General features: G+C 42.0%; 1 protein-coding gene across 1 annotated transcript in view; it reads right to left on the reverse strand.

Annotated features, from left to right (window-relative positions):
• LOC138528559 (ecto-ADP-ribosyltransferase 5-like) overlaps positions 1-9,390 on the reverse strand; it is a 354,318-nt gene extending 344,928 nt beyond the window's left edge. The window contains exon 1 of the mRNA XM_069640325.1: positions 9,321-9,390. The gene's annotated coding sequence lies outside the window, so the exon portion shown is untranslated. The remainder of the gene's footprint in view (positions 1-9,320) is intronic.
• Positions 9,391-10,206: the final 816 nt, after the last annotated feature.

The raw sequence follows: 10,206 nt of genomic DNA on the forward strand, positions 1-10,206 counted from the left end.
GGTGTCCAGGCAGAGGAACTGAGTCCGCCCTGTATGCCAACACTGAGGTACAGCAGCTGCACAGTTATTTAAATATTCTGGTAGGTCATTAATCTAAAGGAAAAAGCTTAGGGGGGCTAATACACAGCCCTGCCTAAGACCTCTCTTATTTGGGAACGAAGAAGCACAGTGGCCTTGACTACCAGCCCGAACACATGCTTCATTTTCATTATGTAAACAAACTAAAAGTGTAAACAGGTCTTTTGGAAATTTTAGCATCTTTCAGCTACTTCTGCAGTTTGGTTCTGTTTACATGGTCAAAGTAATTGCTGAGATCCATAAATGCAGGATAAACCTCTTCTGTTTTTACATAGAGTTTGAAATAAGAAGATATACGTTTAAAACCTGCTCATTTCCACCCAGACCCTTCCTAAAACCCAGTGTAAGGTCATTTAAAATATTTTCTTGTAGGTGAGCCAGAACTACTCTTCCAAAAATGTGAAACTAAGATCCAAGTAGGGATATAGGATTGCTCTGTGAAGCTGGTGGTGAACCCAGTGCTCCGGGTTTAAGGTTTGGAAGTGGGAGTGTTTTACTCCCTATTTTGTTTTAAAGTTGGGAGTAAAGTGATTTTTTAGGGAGTAAAAATGTGAGTTCAATTCCAAACGGCAGGATTTTAGAAGCGAGTAAAGATATGTTTTGTTAGTCATACCCATTTACTTCTTCCAATCAGTCAGTTACAATCGCAGTTTCTTCCTCTGGTACTACGTGCACTACTGGTGCACGCATATCCATATAGCTGTGTGAGTGAAAGCAGAGGCACCGGGTCCTATGTGGCTGTTTACCATATTTTGCTGTGCGTATTTTTACTCCTCATTTCTATCTTTTGGGGGTATTTGCCTATGTTTAGGGAGTAAAGAACGCTGATACAGCCCTTATCGGTAGGGTTGGGTGATCCTGTGCTGCCTTTTTTAAAGATGGGCTAAATAATGGCTTGTTGCTAGGATGTAGGAAAAGTGTTTAGTGCCACCATGTAATAAGAAATGAGTAGCAGAAAAGGTGCCCACAATTCTTTTAGGGGTGTATAGGTCTACTGGACTAGCATGTGAGCCAGGACTCCTTCCTGCTGCCTGCTCCCTCAAAGCTATTAACATTTCAGAATAATTACATTTCATTGAAGATTTATGTGATGGATATGATATGATGTGATAGGTTTTGATGTCACTATCAGAGGATTTTACACAGTTATAACCATATACCTCTGAGAAATGTTTTACCCAATCCAAGTCAGAAACATTTGTGCTTAACTGATATTAGTCTGATTTATATTTTGAGCTCATATTCACAAGCTCCCAGAATTTTCTAGAGTTAGTTTTGGCAGCAGCTGACACGAGTTCCTACCATTCTTCCCCGTCAAGCTCTAGTTTGCGATCAGCAGTTGCTCTTTTGTACCTCGCTCTGGCTCTCACAATTTCAGCCCTTTCTTTTTTTAATTTTTTTATTGAATCAGCTGAAATAATCAACTTTTCAATTATAAAAACATACAAATTATACATTAGCATTTAATGATAAAAAAATAAAAGATAAAAAACAATGAATACAGATTTTTGAGAACACAGTTAATCACTATATTAGATCATTAACTCAAAGCCGGTAATTCTAAATTGAGTGCCTTTAAATAATTCACAATAGCAATTTGAATGGGAACGTAAGAAGTGGGTAACAAAATTGACCAACACTGCTGTTTCACTGGCTGGTGAGTTTAGAGTCCTGCAAAGTGCCGCCTTAACTGGTTTACAGCTATCGTAGAACCTGCCGACGTCTCGTGGACCTCAAATAGGAATTTTTGGCTTTAAAAAGCGACTTGGAATTGATGTATTATGGTCAAAATCAGCTTTCAACATATCACTGAAGGCATTGCGGGCTCTAAAATGGTATCTATAAGATGGTAATTCCAACCAATTATTTTTCCATAAGTAACTTCACTAAGCCTGACTCCCCATCTGTATCATTTCATGGTAGAAGTTGCAACAGAGTGAGCAGTGTACTGAATGTTCTCTTTGATGTTGCAGTTCCACTTTACCTCCAACGCAGGAGAATGGTGGCCACGGATGAGATCCTGAATCACCTTAAAGTCAACAATAAAATTCCATCTCTGTTCAGAAATACGAAAGTAGTCTAAAGTAGACTTTCCCTTGTGTGCAAAGTGCATTTCCATGGATTGTCACTTGGGAATCTACGATTAATGGGTCGCACACCACACTCTATTAACAACCAGGGATACAATTTCAAACCGCTCAAACAAATTCTTGGATCAATCATGTTAGGATGTGGTATGTTTATCTTATCCTTTGTTGGGTCAAACAAGTAAATTGCTGGGCCGTTACCAAGTTTAAGGTTAAAGATCACCTCTTAAAATTAGCCTGGGCAGTCTACCTTCATTGGTCTCCAGGATAGTCTCCACAATACCTTTCAATTCTAATAAGGGAGGAATACGGAATGTCATGTTTCCTACTATCATACAAAATCCCCACATAGTTTGAGGATGTTTCCTGTTCTCTGGACAGCTTTAGAATTTGCAAATGGACTGAATTGGTTGGTAAATTGATAACGGTTAAAGGTAATGAGGTTTTGACTAATACAATCAGCCATCCCATCGGCCTCCCACATTTCGCCTTTGCGGCATTGAATGTTTTTAGCAGAAGAATGACAACACATGTTTGCAACATTGCTACCTTTTCTGGGTTGTCTAGTTTGTCTTTACCCTGAGCAATATTTCATGATAACATTACAAGTGTGCTCATCGGTCTAAATGAGTAAGTAATGGGATCACTTGAATTGTGAGGTTAGTATGGGTTCAGGTAACTGCAGACTGAGTTGTGAATCCAATTCCTCCGAGGTGGCCAGTGCTTCAAAGCGATTCTGAGTGATAGCTCCCCCCCCCACATCCCGGATTCCTTGTCAGATTTCTGCAGGTATCATGTCTTCGGGCATCAGCAGTTTATCATAGGTGGCTCTGGCCGAAGGCTGAGTTCCAGATTTATTCATAGCAGGCAGTTTTGGTAAATGTAAAGTTACTTTTTTAATTTTAAAAAAAGCACACGCGTAGGTAAGAGGTGAGGGAAAAGGCATGGGAAAGGAAGAATAAGCGAGGAAGGAAAGGGGGTGCTGGCCAGCAGCAAACAGGCTGCTCCGAACTATGTAGTAAATAACAAGTGGCAGCGGACTTGCACTAGTGAGAGCAGACCAGGGATTAACATTAATCATTTACGCAGCATTATTAAAAAAGCTCATCGGACCGAATAGGTCATAATGATCTCGTACAGGATTACCAATAATTACACATCAGACCGATCAGGCAACTTATCACTCACGTGTCCAATCCATTCACCAGCCCCTCAGGTCCTGAAGAAGCAGCCTCACCCTCACCTCAAACCCAATCCTCACTCTCTATCAACAGCCCCACATACACATATGCCCCCACAGGCAGGTTCCCACACTCCACCGACCCCAATAACCCTCTGCCCCTAAACACATCCTCCCTTCATCGATAGCACTGTATCCTCATCTTTTCATCTACCCACGCAACCTCCCCATTGGCATAGTCCCACCATCCCCCACTAGAACACTTACTGGCTATGCTGCCAAAAGGGCTGGCCAAGAGAAGAGGGATGTGGTCTGCTGCCACCCAGCGGTGATAGGAGGCCATTACAACAAACTGCTGACATAGGGGTCTGCAGCATTTAGCTACAATAAAGATGTTTTGGACTACAACTCGTATCATCTCTTGCTACGATAGTCAATGGTGAGGTTTCTTGGGAGTCACAGTCTAGAATATTTAGAGAGTAGCAGGTTGTAAATCCTTGCAGTAGGTCCTGAAGGCAGACCTCCTAATAATTTAGATGCAGAATCACCCAATCCAGGTGCTAACCAGCTCTCATCACTCAGCAGTTTTGTTGCCTGGATTCTAATCATGTTGTCATTACATGCCCAAAATTGAGTGCTGTTGGTTAAATATATATCAGCATCTACTTCGCATTTCTTATCTGACATGCGTGGAAATGCTTAGATATAGATAAACTGGACACCAGTAGGAAGTGATAAAACGATGATAAAGATGAATGGGGACGATGCTGCAAAGTGCTGTATTTCCGACTTTGAAGCCAGAAGATCTACATCCAAATCTTAGCCTCCCTTTTTGATCAAAGTGGTTTTGATCTTGGGCAAATCACTTTATCACGCTGAGCTTCAACTTTCTTTTTCTATCAAATGTTCTTGTTTTTCCCATATTCAAATCAAATATCTTCAGAGTACATTGTGACAGAGTCGTGGACCTGACCTTGTCAAGAGGGGATGGGGACCCTGGTCAATTTGGGGTAGGAGGACTATCATGGGGCTTTCCAGAGCCAGTCCGGCCCCAGATATGGTGTGCTAGAGTCAGGAGGGCCACAGTCTCCGCCCTTTCCCCCTAGGGCTTGTATGAAATTGAGTACCACTACCTCTAGCTCAACACCTGAGTTCACAATGCTGTCCAGTTTCTCTCTTGTCCTATAGGACTACATCACCCAGAAGGCATGGCAGTGGAGGAAAGAATGAACAAGTAAACGGGGAGAGAGCCAGAAGGAACTACATCGCCATAAAACAACCCACACCGAAAGCCAGCAATCCAGACATTCTCTGTTACATGGACATGAACATGATCTTACTTCCAGAATGACCACAGAGCGGACCACATACATAACCGGCAAATCAGATGTTCCGTGTAGTCCTGATTCAAACTCAGGACTTGACTGCACCTTTAGCGAGCCAGCATTGTCAGGCTCCAGCCAACATATGAACTCTGAAATTCACTAATCTTGGAGCGGGTCATCATTTCTAAATAACGGCAGACCCGCATATGAAATGGCGGTGGGGTTTAAAGAGGTCTCCTGCTGATTGTAACCCAACCCCTGGGGTAAGGAAAGCCAACCACTGGGGAACCAGCTGATGGGGGAGACAATGGCAGGAACAGAGATGGATAAAAAGGGGCTTTAGAGACTGGTCAGTTTGGGTTGTTTGGGCGAGATCAAGGGAGGAGCAGGAGGACCAATAGACCAGATTGAGGAAGTATGGTGTAGTGGAGCATGGAGGAGTATTTGAAAGAACGTCGACAAGATGAGGAATCGGTTGTTAAGAGAATGCAGTACTTGGGTGTTATAGTGTGTGCAAGGGCAGTGAGATTAAGCGTGAGAATAGGGAAGCGTAACTGGGGGTGTTTGAGAAGGGTGACTAGAGAGTGAAAGGTAGGTGATTGTGGAGAAGATGGGTGGAGTGTAGAGTAGTGGAAGAGAGTGTAGTAGTATAGTGGAGTGGGAGGAGAGTGCTGTGCAGTGTAGTGGGAGAAGAGAGTAATACTAGATAGTGGAGAGAGAGTAGTAGTGGGTAGTGGGAGGAGAGTGTAGTATAGAGTAATGGATGGGGACAGTAGCGGTGCATAGTGGAAAGGCAGATAGAGTAGTAGAGAGTAAGATAAGAGGGTGGAGGTAGTGAGTAGGTAGAGAGTAGAACATCAGCAGGGCAGAAGAGGAATTGAGAGGGAGAGAGGAGAGACAGTGGGTGGAGTTGTAGGCAGGAGAGTAGAAGGAAGGGAAAGAGAGAGAAGCTCATGGAGAGGAGTACAAGGGTGGGGAGGAAAGGGCAAGTTTATACAAATTCAAAGGATCTTGAGAGAGAAAATATTGTTCCTCTTGGGCCATCTCAAACAGCCTGGCAGTATACTAGGTAGTAGGATTTACCAATCTCTAGTGACAATCCTGGGGTTTAGGGATACCTGCGCTAGGGAGGGATACGCTCTGGGGAGATAAGAGGGAGAGGGGCAGCCCTTAGCGAGCCACCTCACAAAACCAAACCCTTGAACCTACTCCACGAGTTGGTGTGTTTTTGAGACCATCTGTGACCACATGAATGGGCAGCAGGAAGCCCTCCAGTTTTCTGTCACAGTCTGGGAGCAAAGGCAGCCACATTCAGAGTGATTCAAAAGAATTGGTCTTAGGTAGACGCTATAATATTGTATCTTCAGATAAACTCATATAAAGTGTACTGCTTTCGTCATGCCAATGTTGTGCTGATTGGAACCCTCTAATCCAACGGTTGACACGCAAGAAATATACCCACAATGTGTGAAATACTTCCTGCTCTGATTGATATTTCCTATGTACCTGATTCCCTGGTTGGGGGATATTCTGCACACCTGTCGAAGACATCCAGATATCAATGTCAGGCCAGTTATTGATTCCTATATCGGGTACTTAAACTCTAGATTTATTTGTCTGCAGGCATCAGAAGGGGTGGACAACATTTACCAAGATGCGTACAAAAGACACCCCTTTTAGTGGTTCAACTATCGTCTAGGAATTGACTTGGATGCACAGCTTTGTGGTTTTAGTGCTTTACTGAGCCTATATCAGGCCAGGCACAAGAATACACGTTTCTTGAAGGGGCCGTTGGATAATTTATTTATTAACATTTATAAAGCGTGCAACAGCCCGAAGGCATCGTGGCGCTGTTACAAGAAGGCATACTTAGTTACATGTGGATGACAAAAAACAGCAAGAAGGAAAAAGATGAGGGAGTAAAAAACATGAACATGACGGTGGCCAGTGTAGATAGAAAACAGACGCTAATATAAACAGAGAACAGACTAATTTATACTACATCTAAAACAGTAAAATTAAGCGGGGTAAGGATGGACTAGGGGGAGGTATTTAGTTGAAAAGCCTGGTTTTCAGCATTTTCAGAAATACAGTAAGGGATGTCTCAGCTCTGAGTGCGTTCGGTAAGGCATTCCATGATTTGGAGGGGAGGTACGGGAAGCCTATGCCGCCTGCTTCATCTCTCTTGATAGGGGGGATGATCAGTTGGTTTGCGTGGACAGCTCTTATGAGGTGCAAGGAGGTGGCTCTGACGATTTTCTCTGATAGGTAAGGGGGGCTGTGAGTGCAAGGCACTTGTGGGTGAGGGTGAGCATCTTTAAGGTAATCCGTTCCTTGACAGGGAGCCAGTGGGCTGCGCGCCTGGCGTGCAAAATATGGTCTCTTTTGGGGATGTTTAATGCTGCTCTGAGAGCGTTGTTTTGAATGGCTTGGAGTCTATTCAAGTTTTTGGCCGAGGTACCTGCTAGGAGAACATTGCAATAGTGGCCAAGAATGGAGCAATCTTAGTTCCACTCTTTACTAAACATGTTGGGGTACATACAGAGGATTTCAGAGGGGCCAGGGTGGACTCAACCCGGCTACGGTTTGACACCCCTTTTCTTAACCTCTACTTGGTTAGGCCTCAGATTACAGGCATTCTGATGATTTTTCATTCCTGGTAAAACTTGACTTTCTCCATGTTCTGTACACCTGGTTGAAGGAACAGTTGGCGGAAGGGGCTCCACGGGCCATGGAAGCACCGCAAATATTGAAATGCCCCCTGACCTTGCTGTGTGACTTAAGAGAACAGCAAATAGGCAGAAGCTTTTAGCAAGTAGCATTTATTTGATTTCAACCCAGTATAATTAAAGAAACGTGAGATCTGCAAACGAGAACAAAGTGTAATTTACGCAAGTCCAACACTGAAACAGACTGAGCAGCACTGAGTGTACTCGCACCACGCCTCGTCCGGCCCAAAGACATGACTTGCGACAAAATGGGAGGCAGTCGAGCAAATTGAGACCCAATAGCTGTCTTTGACAAATTGCTGTCTGAGTGAATGCGTACAAGTGTAAATGGAGACTTTTCAAAATGCTGGAAAGAAGCAAAGATGTAACATATTGCCAAACTTACATGCCAAAAAAGTAAAAAAAAGTAAACTACTCTTCCTCTTAAATACCTCATTTTTTGCAGATATTTCATATCTGCGCCACAGATTAAACCCTTCAGTCAAAATACTCAGCCCTGACCTTTAACAGGGCATGGAGGGATCCCAAATAATCCTCCTAAAATTCCTTCCAACCTAGAAACTCTAATCGACCCCCCCTTCGACTTCTTTCTGTCTGATCCATCCTCTCTGCTCCATGCTCCCATCACCCCTTTGTTTCTCTTCTCCCTCACATCACTTTCTTCGCTACTTTAAATAACTCGATTTTTTTAAATTATAAATTACATGTTTTCTTTTAAATTTCTTTTAAATTTGAACATAAAATAACTAACTCACCATGCGGGGGTGAATGATGTTGCATTGCGTAAGTAATAAAGTACATTAGTGATTTTGAACTTTGCCGGTATTCAACAAAAAATACATTGTAGAAAATAAAAATAATAATATATATATTTTTTTAATTAATTTAATTAATTGTATTTGGTTATTTCAAACCTTTACAAATGTTCAAATCAGCAACAGTATAGTAAATAAATAATTCATATAAATTCATATAAAATAGAGCAAACAATATTTGAAAGAATCGCAACACAAAAGAAATATTCACTGTACATAGACAAAATACTAGGATACGGATGCACTAATAAAAATAGGGACTAAAATAGGGTACAGATAATACAATTAGAGAACATTGAGAACATTGAAAAAAGGAATAGGAAGACGAATAATATATTTATATAAGAAACCTGTGACCTGTCGTTTGAACTCATGATATCTGACTGCTTAATCACTTACAAAACAACTGCAGTTTAAAAAACAAAAAAAACAAAAAATGGCTTAAGTTTTGTAGAGAGCGCTTTTTGACATGCCTCAACTGTAGACATGTTCCATTGGTCTCCGAATTACCCCATTTAAAATATTTTTCATTATTCAACTTTTTTCATTTTTTTTTTTTTAATCGTAGAGGTAATGGTGTTTGTTTCTGAATTTTATTTGCGTGCTTAGGGTGCATTTGCACAGTAGGTACGTTGAGAACTTGAGTAGACACAGATCCATGACATAGTGTGATGTATGCACTACCTGCGGATAACATGTTCCTGCTGCATGGGTTGTTCCTTATTTATACTTTAGTTACAGCGTGAAGACTTAGCTCCTAGAAGTAGCAGAGTGCTTTACAATGGCCATTTCTTGTAGCAGGAGCTCCTACAACATAGAACAATAGAGTGTCTGGTTTCTCCTAAATACCAGAAACCAGGATAAAATGGGTAAGAGGGGGGGGGCATGCAATCAGGACATTGTTTTATGACATATCTACAGTTTCAGGCACATGGATATTCCCAAAATTATACAATGTTGGTCCAGTGCTGAAGCTGGGATTGTGACTCTTGTCTCAAAGATCCACAGTCAGCAATTAAGCTACTAAATCGCATCTCCACCTTTCAAATACTTTATAACATTCTGTTTTAGAGTTTTTTCTTTAACAAAAAGAGTAATGCACGTACCTGTCTTAATGGAGAAAGGGTGACGCATTACCTGTTCCAAATGAGACAGAGAAAATACAGCCAAACTGTGCTGTGGGTGGGTATGGCTTTATACCAAAGAGGGGCGGGGTTTCAATAGGAGAAAGAGAAGAGAGACTGGCTGAAAGAAGTCTCTCGTCCTACTTCTTTTGTTTATGCACCCTTCCCTTTACAGGAGGACTGTGATTAGTCAAGGAGACCATGAGTCCTTTAAGTGACCTGCTTCCTGTTGGCACAATGTATTATCAGCACCTGTGGTGAGCCCACGTTTTCTGTGTTTGAATAGCTTACCCAGCCCAGTTTCTTTAATTTCAGTCCAGTACTTGCAATCCTGCATGTTAACTGGGGAAAAATGAAAATACAAGAATCGAGATGGAAGTAAAGAAAACAATGGGTTGAATGAATTAACCACAATGCCCTCCTTGTATAGCACATTTATAAAACTGCCAAAACTGAAATGAAAAAAAAAATGATTTTAAAAAGAGAAAACGTCCTGCCTTGTGATTATCCTATTTTCCAGAGTTCACTATCGGCTCTGCACACTCAGAAGAGTTCCTCCCTCATGTGTGTGTGCGCATGTGTATAAGTAAATTAATTAAAAATAAACTACAGCTGCTTGGATATGTGGACTGCTATCTACATTAAACTCGTTGGTTCTAGGAGACCAGCTGTCGTACCTCAGTTTTCCTCCACTTGCTTGCACTGTGTGATCCTGCGCAACTTACCTTCCTCTCTCTAGAGTCTCATTTCCTATGTCTGGTAAAACTGGGAGTGCTTACAAACAGGACAAATTCTGGGAAGGGGCATTCGGGAGGATAGCTCAGGGGCAACGTGCTCGCCTTGGAAGCAAGATGACACGGAACAACAG

Source organism: Ambystoma mexicanum, chromosome 7q (assembly GCF_040938575.1).
Source record: "Ambystoma mexicanum isolate Mex_15411 chromosome 7q, UKY_AmexF1_1, whole genome shotgun sequence".
In the NCBI taxonomy this organism is placed as follows: domain Eukaryota; kingdom Metazoa; phylum Chordata; class Amphibia; order Caudata; family Ambystomatidae; genus Ambystoma; species Ambystoma mexicanum.